At 39.2% G+C, this 12,688-nt stretch overlaps 1 long non-coding RNA gene across 5 annotated transcripts in view; it reads right to left on the bottom strand.

The window, feature by feature from the left end:
• LOC107206267 overlaps window positions 1-12,688 on the bottom strand; it is a 76,216-nt gene that overhangs the window by 4,852 nt on the left and 58,676 nt on the right. For 2 of the 5 annotated variants that reach the window (XR_004497912.1, XR_001522357.3), the window contains exons 4-5: window positions 9,413-9,473; window positions 8,843-8,911 (exon numbers count right to left, since the gene is read on the bottom strand). This is a non-coding gene — a long non-coding RNA (uncharacterized LOC107206267). Of the gene's footprint in view, window positions 1-5,350; window positions 5,575-8,842; window positions 8,912-9,412; window positions 9,474-12,688 lie in introns of those variants that run through there. The other 3 variants (XR_001522356.3, XR_001522353.3, XR_002001886.2) reach the window with 2 other exon arrangements.

The raw sequence follows: 12,688 nt of genomic DNA, 5'->3' as shown, positions 1-12,688 counted from the left end.
GATAAAATGAACAAAGTTCAGGAATGCATGGCACTCACACCACTGCCAACATTCAGTGTCACCTTGCATGATACATTCACTTTCAGCCCCAGATGATGGACTACATTTCGTAATAAATCTCTTTTTAGCCCTCAGTGTCTCCTTAAAGATCCACATGCCAGGCAGTTCTGGTGCCCCTGCAAAAACCCAGTACTTGGGGAAGACTTTGTCTTGGCTACTCCCAGTATTTCACAAACATGAATTCCACTTTGAATGCCTGTTAAACACAGTGTATCATTCCTAGAGGAAATGTGAGGGCAGAAGGTTCAACTAGGACCCTACCAGGGCAAAAGTTGTGAGCAAAAAAAGTATCTCAGATTGCTATCTATCTTTAAATCTTAATTATGTATTTGTATAGTTTTCATCAAATTCTCCATATTTCTTTAAAATGTTTGTCTTCCAGACTTCCTAAAAACTTTTACCATTGAATTTTTAACCATTAAAATTGGCATTTCAAAACCACCATTGTTTAAAAACAATGTAGGACCAAAGACACCGTAATAATGTTTCCACCCAGAAGGCCATCTATTCAAGGTATGTAAAATGCTATCCCCCTCTGGAGACTTCAGTGGAAATCTGAAGATTTTACAGCCACAATGGCCTGGCTCCAGAATATTCCCACAAAAGAAATAAATAAAACCAAACAATGAGCAATTAAAACAACCAACCCAAAAAACGCTGCCTCAAGCTGCAGTGACCCCTCCTTTTCTGAGGCTATCAAACCAAGCCCTGCCATGCTCTGATTCTGTTTGGTGTGTAGCTTCCCAGTACTTCTAAATATTGATTCTCTGTTAATTCTACTCATCAGCCAGCACCCGCAGCAAAGCAGGTGTAGGTTTACACCTGTTCACGTGTGTGTGAACATACACGTGTATACGTTCTCCCCAGATGCAGTTACATAAAACCAGCTAAAGAATGGATTTGGCTTGCTCTTAGTGACAGCAGTAACACCTTATTTTTGTTTAATACTAAAATATGAGATGTTTTGCTTTTGTTATTGAGTCACACAAATGTCGTATCAGTCTTATCACATGACTGCTGCTCACTTCCATGACTTAGCTTCCCCTGTCAGTGTTATTTCAAGAGGCATAATACAGCACAAGAGGACTGGAAACAAGTGACAGCAGTGGAAGTCCCTCTTTTAATGACAGAAGGTCTTGTAGGATGACACAGGCAAATCAGGTCAGAAAATTTTTCCTTGCTGAAGGCCTAACTCAGTGTTCCTACCATTTCAATGGGAAGTCCACAACTTACTTCCAATTCAGAAAGGTTAAGAGAAGAACAAGAGAAAGAACCTGCTATGAATAGGAATCACTTTCTTTAAAGAATCAGACTCATGATGGAAGAGGAAAATAACTTTCAGGAATCGGGGTTAAGTATCAACCAAGCATGTTTCATTTCACATTCATACCATCACTCTATGGTCACACCTCTGCCCTGTAAGCTTCAAGATAAATGTCTGCAGCTCAAATCCCACTTTACAGAAAAAAAAAAAGTACAAAAAATCATTTAGATATAATACTTTTTTTTTTTTTTTAACTAGTCTTTCATACTGTCTCTTACCAAATGAGCTCTCCATTTTCATGACTTGTTCACCTCTAGGTATATGAAGGAAGTTTAATTCTTATAATCAATTCACTTCTTTGCTTCAGCAACTACTGAAAGTGCCAGTGGTAGCACTTAATGCATAAATTGATGATAAGATTGATTCTATCATTTAGTTTTCTATTGACCACTGAACAGGAAGTTACCTCCTTAAAACATATTATTTCTCTTTGAATAACCTGCTATAGCTGTGGACTGAAAAATAAAATTAAAATGGATGACTGAGCAATGATTGCTTAACTCCCTGCCCTGTGGAGATTTCCCAAAACCCAAAATGCCAAGTAAAAATCTAAACTGTCTGGCTAGAGGACAGCAGCCTTGCTGAAAAACAATGTTCTTTAATCTTTATATTCTTCTGTTAATTCTTCAGTACTGCACTAAGTGCTGTATGTAAAAACCATACAATCCAAAAGGCAGGGAAAAAAAAAAAAAGCCACAAGGTCTCAGGTAACATCCCGAGGAAGCTGATTATCCATACATTTTAGAATGCAACATTGTCTTGGCCTAGATGCCTAAAAACTTACCTAAAAATTGTTCCATTAAGACTCCTACAAGTAGCCAATCCAGGCATAAGAAGTCAGGTAGCACTGCATGAATTCAGCCATAGTGTCCAAACCAAACACCGAGCTCAGAGCAAACACAACCAAACTATTCTGCTGCTATTAAGAGGCATAAAAGGAAATTAATATGACAAAAACCAGCAGCACTTCCAAAACAGACCCACTGTAAATTAACATATCCATCTTGGAATCCATTGATACACAAGAATGTGGTATTATGGGAGGGGATATCCAAGATTCCCCAAGTCAAATTCCCCACTACTATGCAGAACCCAACACAGATGTTCTTTCCTGGCTATATCAAACTTCCTTCTAAAAGAAATTTAAACTCGTTTCTCATTTGAAATCACTCCAGAATATTGTTAGTCTGGTAGTTAGAGCTCTTCCTGCAATTTCCAACGAAGTCTATCCATTATTCCTTTTACACACATTTATTTTGCTTTATTCTGATCTTGAACTCATATAATTATTTTCCCTCCTTATATAACAGTGTGTCACTTCTGTGTCTTTCTGTTAAGCCTCTCTATTCCTCTTAACATCCATGTGGTCCTTTTCTACATCTGTTCCATCCATCTGTTTGAACCCATTTATCTGAATGTGGGTGATAGTTGGGCTCCAGATAAGGTCTTACAAATGCCATATACTTTGACATCATAATATATAATTATAAAATACTATACATTATTAAAATTATATTTTTAAAAACTTATAATTACATTAAAAATATAGTCATATTTTTATACATACAGGAAATCCATCCCGTAACACTTTCTAGGACACTATCTTTGTTTTTTATCTTCTCAGCCATGTCACATGCTATCATTCTACTGCTATTACACCAGCTACCAACCTGTCACTGAAGCTTTGAACTCTTCTAAAAAAAATTGTGATCAGTTTCTATTTGCACCACTAAAACTCATCTAATTCTATTAATCTCAGTTTTGATTCATCTTGTCAGCACATGGATATTCCAGTCCTCCTATCAATACAGTCTACCAGTTTTGTGTCTAAGATTTTATCATTGCTGTACTTTTTCACTAGTGTCACTAAGGAAAGAATTCCAACAGTCCTCAAAAACTCCAGTTTGCAGCCTTCTTTCCATCAGTATAATCTCTTTCCACCTTTTATCTGTCAGTTCATTCCAAAGTCACCTTACAATGCAATTAATCAAAATTTTCTCTGTTTCATATGATTTCCTCACATGGAACAGTATCAAAGTTTCCTCACAATGAAACATAAGGTAACAAGGTAGCCTGGCACAGTGTATTTTGCTAAAAGCCTTGCATTTTATCCTACCTTTAATTTCTCTGCGATCTTATTTTGTCCTTCAAAAATTGTCCTACAGCTAAGTGTACAATGGCTGCCAGATTAGATCATCATTATTACTAATCTTGTCTTTCCTTTGGCTACCCTCAACTATTTGACCCCTTTTACATGTGGCTTCCACTGCTAATACAGTACAGTATTTGTAGGTAGATTATACATTTTTAGAAAGGGGATATATTGTATTTATTGAGCTAAAGTACAACTGCAGTGCTTAATGCATTGCCACTGAAATCAGAAAACAGAATCCAGGAAAACCTACTACTGCAAAACTGGAAAAGTAATGGTTAGAATGGGAACAGAGAAGAGCATACACTAACAAGTTTAAAAAACCTTACAATAACTGTATTTCCCTTGCCTTGATTTTTTCTGGTTTATTTTGTTCTAGACTTTCTGATTTGGTATCTCCTGCCATCTTCACCAGCTTCACTCTGCAAGTCCAAACCACCAGAGGTTGTATTGCTGGCACTGAAAGCATGTATCCCTTTTCTGTGGCTAGTCAACAATTTCTTTTATAAGCAAAACAACTTTAATTTCCCTCCAATAGAACAATACCTTGTCTTGAAAAAAACATACATTTCACTTCTTTTTCTTTCTTCAGTGAACCATCTAAGTATACTTTAAAAAATGTATTTCAGGTGATATCACTGGCAAAATCTGATGTGTTTTCTGACACAAAAATGTTTGTAGAGCTCCTCACATACCTCTCACAGAAACTGAGCAATAGAAAACAAACCTAATGTGGCATATTTCCTTTTTATGTTGATGTTTGAGCTCAACCGTGTAATTTTCTTTGCACTTTTATTTATTAGTTAACAAATAAATTAGTCTTCTTCTGAATCTCAGTAGGATTACTCTTAGGAGGAAAATAACCTAACAAGAACCTTTCCATTCCCAAGAGAAGTTTAAACAGGCTCAGCCCCAAGTTCAGCTGACTGTGGATGCATGACACCACCGTCTTTCAAGATCTGCTTCCAAAACGTAAGGAGGAAAACAAAAATACACAAACAAAATTAACTAAATTCACTTCTGACTGATTTATTATTTGTCATTCCTTTGATACACAGAGTAAGTTATCTCCAGTTAATTAACAAGTTACTCTAAAACATCAGAAGGTTTTGACTTCTGAAGAACTGACTTTGCACTACTGGCATAAATTACATTACATTAACACTTAGTGTTAATTGCCTCCTTCTTCTTCCCTCCCCACTTTATCCGGAGAGAAAATACCCCTCTGTCAGGTAAACTACCAAGTTCTGTTTGCTTCCTGGGTTTGTCCCATAACTTCAACGCGCATCAGCACTTTCACGCACCGTCATTCTTCCACTTCACACTTGACAAACTCTAAGGAAAAAATCCCAACTTCCAGATAAAAGCACCGGATCCTCCCTTGCCACGTGCCAGCCTTTTCTATCCGCGTCAGCTGAGCAGCGGAGGAGGCCGCAGGAAGGCATCTATCGGCCCTCGGGTTCGCTGCGGAGCTCCGCGCAAAGTGGAAGCAAAAGTCCGCACAAGCACTGAGCCCGTGAGCCGGTGTCTCTCCGGGGTCCCGAGCAGCCACAGGTGCGGCGGAGCCCCAAAGCCAGCGCGGACGAACCGCCCGTGTGGTTTAACCAAAGCAAATCCCTCTCGGGAGGACGCGGCTCGGGGCAAGCCCTGCCGAACTGGGCTAATGCCCCATGGCCCGGCCCGGAGCCGCGGGCAGCGAGGGCCACCGGGAGGCCCCGGCTCTGGCCCTCACCCCGGACCCACGGATATCGGGGCTGGCCAGTACTGCCCGGGCACCCCGGCACCACCGGCTCCGGGGCAAAGCCGCCACTGACCTGCCGGCGCTCGAGGCGCGCCCCCGGCCGGGCCGCGCTCCGAAGCCGCTGCTCAGGGAGCGGGGATAATGCCGGCGCTCGCCGAGACACCCGGCCGGGCACGGGCCGGCTGAGCGCGGACGGGACGGGACGAGCCGGAGCTCCCGCCCGACGGGACGGCTGCGGCGCCCCCACACCAGAGCGGGCGGGTGCCGTCACGGCCGCAGCCAGCGAATCCCGGCCGCTCGTGGCGGTTCCCGTCATGCCGCGGCGCCTACAACTCCCGCCGGCCCCCGCGGCCCCGCCGCCGTTAACCCTCTGCGGCGCCGAGGCGCCTCCGCCGGCCCGCCCGGTGCCCCCGCGCCGTAGCCCGGCGCCTCCTGCCCGGGACCCCGGCCCAGCACATCCGCGGCCCCCGGGGAAGCGCCACTGCACCCCGGCTCGCCGGCGGAGCTCGCTCCGAGCGGCCCGGCCCGGCCCGGCCCAGCGGCGGGCCCCGGGCCGCTGACACTGTGGCGGGTTTCTGTACTCCCGCAGTGTGGTTTCTGGTCCCAGCCACAACTGTTTGTTACCGACACTAACTGCACGCTTCCTGCGATATAGTAAAAAACAGGTGAAATACCTCATTCTGGCTGGTGGGGCTTTAAAAAAATTCGTTATGTTTGAGGAGGCAAATTGCAATAAGCAAATTAACTCAAAAATAGCTTTCCAAGCACCAGAAAACTTTGGGACAAAGTTTCTAGGAAATGCTGGGCTATCCTGTAGTGAAACTAATGTGAAAATCAGTCACACACTCATATTCTGCCCTCCTTCCCATACACTCTTCATACAGGTGCTCAGTATACGTGTGACTAACACATTCATCTCTTTTTCAGCTCCTCTCAAAATAAGTAGCAAACAATGTGCATGCAACTACCCTGCTGGGAACTAAAAAATATCCCGGAGACTCAGAATAAATTTATAAAGTCAGTGAGGGACAGGAGCAGATAGCACAAGTTAAGGCAAAATCAGCACCTCAGAGTAAAACCCTCTGGGTCTCACCCAGCCCCCTCCACAGCTCGGCATCGCACCCCAAAACAGCCCCTACACGCATGCAGAGCTCATCCCCTATTTTTCTATTTTATTTGCTCTTTTTTTTTTTAATGAAAGTCTCATGCAGCAAATAAAAGTCAAATAGCTCTAATTTGTAGTGCTACAGACTGTAACATGCTCAGACGTGTAACTGCCTGACAGACTACACAGAAATCTGGCTTAGGCTCCAACCTCTGAAACAAATGCAAATATCCAGAAACATTCTGCTATTTCTCCAATATTAAATTACAAGTAAAACAAACCTACTGCCAGATTTTTCATACAAATACGTCTTTAAAAAAAATCACTACAAATTTATTATTTATTTCAAACTATAAACAACACAGAGGAAAGAAACACATATACGTTTTCCTTTTCAGAAAAAAAACAAACAACTTATCTATGAGAAAAGCACACACATAGTTCCTTTTTTTAAAGTTCATTTTTTAATACTCTGCCTCTGAAATCAGCCTACAAGCCCATAGATTTATCTAGAGAAAACACAGTTGGAAAACCTTTTTATGTTGCACTGTTTTTGGACCCTTACAGGAGGTTTTTAAAGACAATTCACAACCACACTATTTCAAACAGCACAAATACAATTATTTAGAATTTATTCTTTACTGTAGCAATTTTTACTCCGGTATATTTTTCAGAATTTCCTGGGAAAACACAATCAGTCCCCATCTAGTTTAGCGCACCTATACTGTTACCTCTTTCTCTATATTTTTTCTTAACAAATCAACCACAAATGTTTTATAAGTGTTTACATATACATAGTAAAATAAGAAGAAGGACAATACCACAAGAGAAATGCTCAAAACCAAACTGAAGGTGTAAATGACCTCCTGCCATGTTCCAGACGTACCTATAAAACCCCTGCTCACTGGTACAGGATTATACATTCCATCATAAGTTCAGCCTTTTTATATTTTGTACTATTTTAACACCCTAAATTTATAGATTTTTAAAAGTGGCATGTTAAAAGGACTTTATTTAAGAATTTCAATGAAAATAGTGTTATGTTTTGTCATATTACCATAATCCTTCTTTTTAAATCACTTAGAATTTCAGTATAACCTAATTAAGTAATTTTAAGTAAGTCTTAACCTAAATACATAGATCTAATAAAAATGTATTTTGCAAACAGGGAAAATAGACTTCTAAAATGGATTCCTCAGGTATGAACAAAGATGCTGGAACATTTCCTCCCCACAAACTCTGAGATCTGAACTATTTCACAGTACTTACATTTAAAATCAAAATACTTATAAGAAAACAAATTTCACCAAATATCTAGTATAATATTTCATCCCAATTGTATTTATTTATTCCTTTTATATTTGAAAGAAATCCTTCTATTTTCTTTGAGGAGAGAGAACAGGGAAAGAAAAATACTTAAAAATCCTAACTACCTATCTGCACATACTATTTATTTCAAAACTCTTCTAACAGCTATTTATACTTTATTTTAGGTAATGTATATTATTTTGCCTGTAGAAATATTATTATTTAGATTTCTGCCTTTTCAAAGGCTACAGAACAACATTATATATTTTAGAGACTTCTAATCATTTTTAATCTCTCACTTTTTTAAATGCTACAAACATCACATTTGGTAAATGGAATTTACATTTTTCTCTTGTCTTAATTATCAGAGTTGAATCAACAATTCAAACCAGGAAGAACAAGTGACGTACCGTAACACAACAGCAACTCCAACACTTTAACACAGCTCCTCTATCTATTGGTGTATAAAAAGCTTACACAAAGTATAAAATACCTCAGAAATACAGACTCTTTCCTGATCAGAAAATTTTACTTATTGACTAATTTGACCTCAAGCAACTGCATTTTTCTCAGAAAGAATCCTATCTAGAGCTTTATGCCATTTACTGACCTTTGCTTAATTAACCAGCATGCTTTAAAACCAAGTCTCGGCCCTTCAACTTAATCAAAACAGACTACTTTTAATTGCTACCACATCAAATATATTTGTCAACACAATAAAACCACATACAATTAGAAAGAACTATTTTTTCTAGCCCTCCCTTTGACCAACCAGAGATTGTAGCATCTACTTCCAATTTATTAGCTATTCTAATACGAAGCAAACTGAAACACACAGCACAGTTCACAAATATATTGATCTTTCTATAACATTCTATCATTTGCATCTTTCAGTGGGAAAATCCGGTATACCACTGTCAGCACTGCTGTTCTCCTGCAACCGATCGGACATCAGAAGGACTTGGCATTAACTTTCCTCCCTCACAACACTTTGCCTCCTCGCCTCTCTCAAAATAAAACAAAAGTATCTGTGTTTGTCTGAAATGTCAATAAACACCAAAATCTAAAAGGCCAAAAGGTCAGGTATTATTTAATCTGAACAAAAAAGTTATTTTTTCTCTCTCTCTCAAGTCATCAGAAAGAGCATGTTACCTGAGATGAGATGCCCATGTCCCTCGGACGTCTGTCCTTCTGTCCAGAACAGGGGCTGTGCTACGCTCTCTGTAATATAAGAGGGAATAGATTAAAATTATTGTATACCCAGGAACATTTTTGCACATTCAGATTATCTGGCCTTCAAAAAGCTTTATATCTTTTGGTTTGAAAAGCATTTTAAAAACTCTTATTGCATTCTAGTCTGAGTCTTCAAAATTGGTTTTTATAAGTCAGGTACACATGTCAAAAATTAATTCCATACATTGTCATTTGAAGTACCAGATTCCCTAGGCCTGGTTTTCAGTTCTTAGAGGCCTCTCTATCACTGCATGCACCATCCCATTAGCAACATTTAATCTACAAATGGTATGATCTTATATTAAAAAAAAAAAAAAAAATACATACATTGAAAAATTTTTAAAGCCATTTACATGAGGGACAAAGTCCTGAGATATTTCTTCCCACAGCAACTTTTCCCTCCTCTGCTTTAAAAGTTGAATGCCTTCCCAGATAAATAAGGTCTTTGTTTTACCCATTTTTCTGTGATTTGTATTATTTTGTACTTACTTCTGATGCTGCAGAGTTTACATAGGCCTGTAGTTTTGATACTTCCCTCTCCTCCCTCCACCTGCGAGGTAGATACCAGCTAAAATCACTGTCTATACACCACTTCCTCCCCACTTTTCCCTCTAAACTTTTCCAAACAAATGTGAGAGTGAAAAATGCTTAAGATAATGAGAAGAAATTCCTTGTGCTAAATTAAAAAAAAAAAAAAATCTTGCTTCAGTTTGTCATTTAATAAGAATTTTCAACATAAATCATGGTCAGAAAGCCTCAGCACTGTAGGGTGTAGTATTCCTGACTAAACTGCCCCCCCCCCAAAAAAAAATCAGTCCTCTCTTACCCCTTTTCCTTCCATTTATTTACCCTCCTCATACTGCTTAGATCTACAGCGGACTGTTGAAGCACATGTATTTTTACACACAATTTCCTAGGCACTGACAAATGTGAATCAAGGAAGAATTTTGCACAATGTTAACTTATCTAAACCACTTATTTCCTCCATTCTCTCTTTTTTTTTTTTTTGTCCATGGCACCCAATGCTTTTTTTTTTATCCTCTGCTGTTGTTTTGATTGGTATTTCCCCACTTTCCTGCACATTTATCTCCTGCTGATCCTACTAGATTGGGCAGGAAGAATTGAAAGTCTGTCTCTCCCCATTGCTACACTTCCTCTCATTTTTTGGTGTTTTATCAATTAAACACATTCAACCATTATTTTAATATATTTTTAAAGATATTTTTTCTTTCCCTTCTCTAGAAACTTGCTGATTACAGTCACCAATACTTCTGTAAAGCAAGGTCATTTCTGTCCTGCTCTAGCACATGCTTCTGTCAGAATATTAAGGATACATGACTTACAAGTCTGTGCTGCAACACATGCAAAAGGAAAAGGCATGAGAAGGAAAAAGAGGGTAACATGTACAGATGCCCCTAAATATCACTAAAAAAAAAAAAAAAAAAGAAAAAAAAAAGACATTTTTAATTGGTTCTGACTTTTTAAAGAGATACCATCATGAGAAAACACCTATCTTAGGGGGACTCTTTGTCTAGATCACTAACAATACTTTTTTCACACTAATAAAAGTAGAGGAAATTTTAAAATTCAAATTTACTGTTAAACATCAGCACTCTAGGATTTCTGCATTTCACTCAGCCTGGGAAGGGAGAGTTGCCTGTTGGTTTCACTTTTGTTCTCAGCCAGTTTCACTTTCATGCACTGGCAGAATCTTTTATGTTTTTGGTTCAGCAATGTTAAAGACAACATTTGCATCTTTAAGCAATCCTCATTATGCTTCTAATACAAACACTTTGTATCCATGTACTTCCCAGGACACTAAGAAAAAGTAATTTGGGAGCCTAAATATAATGGGTAGCATGCTTCTAAAGAAGCAGCTTCCACCTGTCTCATGTTGGGTTGTAGTCTGCTCTTTCTTTCCCTGAAATCAATAAGAAATGTGCCATTCACTTCAGTGATAGCAGGATCAGGCCACTGGGTCTGTAAAATGCAACAAAAGAATGCCATATGCAGACCAGTATGTTCCTTTTAACATACAATGTTTGCCTTTAATTATTTTCCTACACAAACTCTAGGGGAAAAAAAATGGTCCCTGCATTTACCTTTCTGTATGGTTTTAAATTAGCAATAAATACTCTTCTTGACATAGGCCATAGGAAATTAGAGGGCATATGTTCACTTTGGTTTGCATGGGGAAAGAAACACTGTGTGTCCCTGCTACCAGCTGTGGTAACTCTTTCTCCTGCTTGTGCCAAGTGCAATCTATAAAACACACTCCAGCCCAGACATAACTTTTACTGTCTTGCACCAGGACCTTGTGTAACTAAAGTTTCCAAAGCATACATTTGTGTAACCCTCATTTTTTCAGGATAAACCACAGTGCTCTAAGCAACTAAACAATCAACAGCAGGACAAAAACCGGCTTGCATCTGTATTTTCCAAATACAAATTTTTTCCAAACCTGTATGTACCCTTTTATATTACCTCCCCTGCCTATGGTGTACACTCCAAAACACAGCTGTGAACTCACACACATGGAGGCAAGCACATATACATAGAGTGGAATCTTCCTCTAGGTACCAAAGCACTGCAGTTTCTGCCTTTGTAGACATAAGGGCTTCTGAGACACTGAGACTTAATGGAAAGACTTAGAGGTTTATAGGAGCTGTGCAACGGTTACTTTTCAACTTCTTTCATAGACATTCTGTGTCCCACAAGCACACATAGAAAGTGCCACTATGTGCTTACAGAAATTGTCAAGTTTACATGCCAAAAGTCAAATACTGAAAGCTCATATATGCAACTCCTGTGAGAATACTTATATCATAATTTTATTTACACTACTGTTTAATTTACCATATGAAATGTGAATAAAAACACAAGTACATTGTGATCATGTACCCATCTACTCCACTTTCACACGCTTTTCTATCCCAGTTTTCTGTGGTACTGTGTATCTGACTTACATTGTCACATTACACACCTAGACCATGAGCAGCTTCCACAGTACAAGGCAGCACACATTCCTGCTTTCTCTTTTCTTGGATATTACTACACAGGAGTAACTGCTCTCTCGAAGAATTTGTCTTTGCCTTCCATCTCAACCATAATGTTTCCTTTCCTTTCCCCGGAAGACATCCTTTTTGTTTCCAAGGCCAGTTCAACATGAGACTTACACTAAATTTCAAGCATACAAATATACCCCATGTTCAGTGGGGTTATTCAGTCATTTAGGTAAACCACACCTTAAGGTGCCTCAGTGCCATACAAAAACAGTTTTCTGTGGCTCACAGAAAACTTAGTTTACTGGAAAGCATGATCACAACACTGACTTTTACATATTCACAACATGCTACATTTGCATCCCAGGGTATCCATCCACATTCCTCCTAAGTGTCAAAATTCACTCTTTCCTAACAGCAACATCTAAGATTGTTTGTCCTTAACTTTCTAATGTCCAACCACACTGCTGATAGACTGTTTTTGTAGGAGTTACCTATTGCATAGATTTTACATCAGTCTTCACCCACAGCTGCATCTGCCCCAGTAATAGTGTCCTGGGAGAAAGACTTTGATACTTCCAGATTTACTTGCATAGCTTTTAGGGCAAAAACCCTGAGTCGAATCAATTTCTTTAATGTAGGATGAAGCTTAAGTGAACACTCAAGAATCACTAAATATCTATCAATTAATATTGGTGAAATCAGATAAATAATTACAGGAAATACAATGGCCTGTTTCAAAAGTTTCCTTTGAAGGATGTAC

Source organism: Parus major, chromosome 5 (assembly GCF_001522545.3).
Source record: "Parus major isolate Abel chromosome 5, Parus_major1.1, whole genome shotgun sequence".
Taxonomy (NCBI): domain Eukaryota; kingdom Metazoa; phylum Chordata; class Aves; order Passeriformes; family Paridae; genus Parus; species Parus major.
This window is presented reverse-complemented; position numbering and strand designations above follow the sequence as displayed.